Source organism: Nyctereutes procyonoides, unplaced genomic scaffold, assembly GCF_905146905.1.
Source record: "Nyctereutes procyonoides isolate TBG_1078 unplaced genomic scaffold, NYPRO_anot_genome, whole genome shotgun sequence".
Classification (NCBI taxonomy): domain Eukaryota; kingdom Metazoa; phylum Chordata; class Mammalia; order Carnivora; family Canidae; genus Nyctereutes; species Nyctereutes procyonoides.
Window position 1 is genome coordinate 45,736,341 of NW_026575051.1, and position 5,120 is coordinate 45,741,460.

At 36.3% G+C, this 5,120-nt stretch overlaps 1 pseudogene; it reads left to right on the top strand.

Annotated features, from left to right (window-relative positions):
• The first annotated feature begins 471 nt into the window (after positions 1–471).
• Positions 472–570, top strand: LOC129513248 (U6 spliceosomal RNA; annotated as a pseudogene).
• Positions 571–5,120: the final 4,550 nt, after the last annotated feature.

A 5,120-nucleotide genomic window follows, 5' to 3' on the forward strand; every position in this document is an offset into this window, starting at 1 on the left:
AATGTAGAGTGTGACATTTCTTCATTAAATTTAGCGCCTTCTGTGTACCGAAGTCCATGGTATGCACTAGGCTTACAATGATGTACTCATGAAGCTTGCATGTCTGTATGTATGTGTATAACCAGATAGACATAAAGATTTTTGTTTCTATAGAAAATAATTACAATTATAGAGAAGGATGACATGGAGTGAGACCATCTGCTTTTTACTTCAGACACTTTGGTGATACTTCTTCCCATAAATATGGTTTTCATTTTATTTTTTGGGAAGGTGGGGTGAGGGGCAGAAGGAGAGTGAGAGAGAATCCTAAGCAGGCCCCATGCCCAGCACAGAGCCCAACACAGGGCTCAATCTCATGACCCTGAGATCATGACCTGAACTGAAATCAAGAGACAGACACATAACCAAGTGAGCCACCCAGGCACCCCTAAATATGTGTTTTTTAAAAGTTAACTATTGTGCTCACTTCAACAGCATATTTACTAAAATATTAAAATTGGAACAATACAGAGATTAGCATTGCCCCTGCACAAGGATGACATACAAATTCATGAAGCATTCCATATTTTTAAAAAATATATCTAATTTAATTTTAAAAATGTTTTTTAATTAAAAGTTAATTATTTATGTACCTCATTTCTGCCTTTTCATCCATGAAGTAATGAAAGGTTAATTTAATTGCAGTTAATGAAAGGCAGATATATAAGCACACCTGTCTGAGTTTTTTGTCATCCAATATTCTTGCACTTAGTGCCACATTGTTTAGGAAAAAATCAGATTTTCTTCTTTTGATGTTTCCTAAACTTTCTTCAAATACCATATATTAATGTGATAATGGAGTGGGGACCCTAGAGTTAATATAGGAAAAATCCACAATACACCACCATTCTTTCAGAATCACAAAAACCTAGAGTCAAACAGACTGAAAGTCATTCAATTACATCTTACTAGTAATCAAAATAGTTTTGTTACAAATAAAGTGGATTTTTCCCTTTTAAAAGTTGGATTTTTTTTCCTTTTAAAAAAGGAAGTTTTTTTGCAACATCTCTGACATCTTATCTTTATGGTAATTAAAAGGCTGTTGTGTTAAAATTAAGAACATCTTTTTGCAAAGACACCGCTAAAAGGATGAAAAGAAAATCCACAAACTGGGAGAAAATCTTTGCAAAGCACTTATCTGCTAAGGACTAATATCTGAAATACACAAAGAACTCTGGGGTGCCCGGCTGGCCTAACCAGTGGAGCATGTGACTTGATCTTGGAGTTGTGAGTTCAAGCCTCATGTTGGGTGTAGAGATTACTAAAAAATTAATTAAAAATAAATTTTAAAAAATTTTAAATTTTAAAAATCTTTAAGAAAACAAAAAAGATACAAAGAACTCTTAAAACTCAACAGTAAGCAAAGAACCCAATTAAAAGATAAGCAAGCAAAAAAATAAAAAATAAATAAAAATAAAAGAAAAGCAAAAGATCTGAATAGATACCTCACCAAAGATAAACAGATGGCAAATAAACATATGAAAAGATACTCAACATCACATGTCATTAGGGAATTGCAAATTAAAATGATGAAATACTACTACACACTTATTATAGCCAAAATCCAAAACATGGACACTAAATGCTGCAAGGATGTGGAGCAACAGGAACTTTTATTTATTTATTTTTTTAAGATGTATTCATTTGAGAGAGAGAGACAGTAAGCAGAGGGAGGAGCAGAGAGAGAGAGGGAGAGAAACAGACTCCCCAGTGAGCATGGAGCCTGATGCACATTACATCCCAGGACCCCAAGATCATGACCTGGGCCAAAATCAAGAGTCAGATGCTCCACCGACTGAGCTGCCCAGGTGCCGTGGGCAACAGGAACTTTTAATCATTGCTAGTGAGAATGCAAAATGGTATAGACACTTTGGAGGATAGTTTGGCAGTTTCTTACAAAATTAAACATACTTACTATGTGACTCACCAGTTGCTTTCCTTAGTATTTACTCATATTAGTTGAAAACTTAAGCCCACACCAAAAACAAACAAACAAAAAAACCCAAAATGATGTTTTGTTTTGTGAGGAGAGGGGCAAGGAAAGAACAGAGGAAGAAGGAGAAACAGAATCACAAGCAGACTCCATGCCTAGCATGGAGCCCAACGCGGAGCCCAATACACGGCTCAATCTCACGACTGAGATCATGACCTGAGCCAAAATCAAGAGTTAGACGCTTAACCAACAGAGCCACCCAGGTACCCCCCAAAATCCACATGATGTGTACAGCAACTTTATCCATATTGCCAAAACTTGGAAGCAATCAAGATGTCCTTCAATAGGTGAATGGATCAACAAACTTTTCTATTCATATAATAGAATATTATCCTGTGCTATAAAGAAATGAGCTACCAAGCCATGAAAAGACATGGAGAGATCTTACATGCATGTTGCTAAGTGAAAGAAACCAATCTGAAATGGCTGCAAAATGTATGATTTCAACTGTATGACATTCTGGAAAAGGCAAAACTTAGAAAAAGATCAGTGATTGTCAGGAGTTCAGAGGGAGGAAGGGTAGATAAATAGGTGGAGCACAGGGAATTTTTAGGGCAATGAAACTATTTTGTATGATACTATAATGATGGATACAGGTCATTATACATTTGTCAAAACTCAAGACATACTGCATAAAGAGTGAACACTAATGTAAACTGTGGACTTTAGTTAATAATAATGTATCAATATTGGTTTGTCAATGGTAACAAATGTACCAAGTAATGCACAATGTTAACACAGGGGTAGAGGAAGGCTGGAGGAGGAAGTATATGGAAACTATTTTCTGCTCAGTTTTCTTAAACCTGGAAACAGTCTTAAAAAGGGACACCTGGGTAGCTCAGCAGTTGGGGGTTTGCCTTCAGCTCAGGGTACCTGAATAGAGTCCCGCATCAGGCTCCCTGCATGGAGCCTGCTTCTCCCTCTGCCTATGTCTCTGCATCTCTCTCTGTGTATCTCTCATGAATAAATAAATAAAACCTTTAAAAAAACAAACAAACCTAGAAACACTCTTAAAAATAAACTCTGTTAATTTAAAAAAAGTTAATATTTTAAATATACTTGAAATGCTAGACTTTTTATTTTTGAAATGCTAGACATTCTTTCTATAGCTTTTTTGTTCATTTTTTAAATTAGAAATCCAATAAAAAAAAAAAGAAAGAAAGAAAGAAAGAAAGAAAGAAAGAAAGAAAGAAAGAAAGAAAGAAATCCAATCTCAGGGGTGCCAGGCTGGCTCAGATGGAAGAACATGCTACTCTTTATCTCAGGATTGTGAGTTTTAGCCTACTTTGGATACAGAGATTACTTAAATTTTATTTATATTTATTTATTTTTATTTTCTTTAATAAATAAATAACTTAAAAAGAAAGTCCAGTGTCATTTTAGCTGTTTGCATTTAACTTTTACAGTGAAAGGTGATGGATTAAATTATAAGAAGCTACAGAATTTATACAGGTAACTACAAAAAGAATAAGGATTATGTAAATATAAACCATGATGGCTTTATCAAAGTATTCCCACTCTATTTTTTAATGGAGTCCCTGAATACAAGCAATCTTTGGCTATTCAGATTTTCTTGATGAATCATGGCACAAAAGAGGAAAATATACTAATAATTCTTACACTGAACACGTCCATCACGGTATGTCTCAAAGCTCTTTCCTTTTTTAAGATTTTATTTATTTATTCATGAAAAACACACAGAGAGAGAGAGAGGCAGAGACACAGGCTGAGGGAGAAGCAGGCTCCATGCAGGGAGCCTGACGTGGGACTCAATTCTGAGACTCCAGGATCGCACCCTGGGCCAAAGGCAGGCACGAAACCGCTGAGCCACCCAGGGATCCCCTCAAAGTTCTTTTCAATGGTAACCTTACCCAAAGTCCCTGCTAAGGGAGCAGCCTGAGCTGTCACAGTTTTACCCTGTAACACTGCTCACCCTTGCCTTGCCATAATTAGTTAAACCAGCATCAAGCAGCAGATCATTCCTGGAGAAAAAACAAAGAGAGAGTATCATGAAGAGGGAGTTGGGCTGGGCTAAGAGAAGTCATGTCAAACTAAAATTATAAGGAAACAGAAACTATAAATAAGCTAGGAGGAATCCTTTCACTACATTCATCATTCCGTAAACACATTCTGAACACCGATTATGTGCCAGGCCCTGAATTAAGCACTTGGTGAATAAAGCAGAAATGCCTCTTGCCTTCACGGAAACCACAGCTAAGTGAGGGGAAAATAAATAAAGAAATAAAGAAATAAACAAAACATTTATAAAATGAGATAAATGCAAACAAGAAATTAACATAATACCATGTTACAGAATAATAAGGAGGATCTACTCAGGCTAGTCAAGGAAGGGCTTTCAGAGGAAGTGATGTATGTAAACTAAGATTTGAAAAAGTAAACAAAGGAAAGTGAGGAATAAAGGGGACCTGGAAGAACATTTCAAGCAGAATGAACAGTATGTGTGGAAACCCAGAGGGGAGAAAGAGCTTGGTCTCTACTGAAAGGAAGCTACTGTGGCTGGAGCATATTTAGTAAAGGAGGTAAGTGGCTCAAGATGAGTTTGGAGAAATTGGCAGGAGTGGAGCCAAATTATGAAAGGACTATGTGAGTAAGTACAATGGGAAGCCATTGAAGTTTTTCACATGTTTAAAATTAGTATTTAGAAACAGAATTGGTACTGGGGGTTGATGATGGAGATGGAACCAGGTAAAGGATGAAGTTACTTGGACAAGAGTACTGCAGAGAAAATAGAAAGACTGGGCATATTCAACAATGTGTTTTGAACTTAGTTTGCCAAGGACTTAGTATTGGACTGAAAGTAGGGAGTTAAGGGGGAAATTGATGGTTGTTGATGCTATTTACTGAGTTGAGGAATTCTGAGAGAACAAGATTTCAGTAGTACATCAGTTAGGACAGAGAAATAGAACCACTTGAGGAGTTTATTATAGGAATAAGAATTAATATGATGGGAGAAGCTAAGAAATCGATGGTCCAAAAGGGAAAGGTGGAGAATGAGAGCTAACACATTACTGATGTACTTAATCTGATTAAAGATTATGGTAATATATATGACTGCATGGTCATTGGC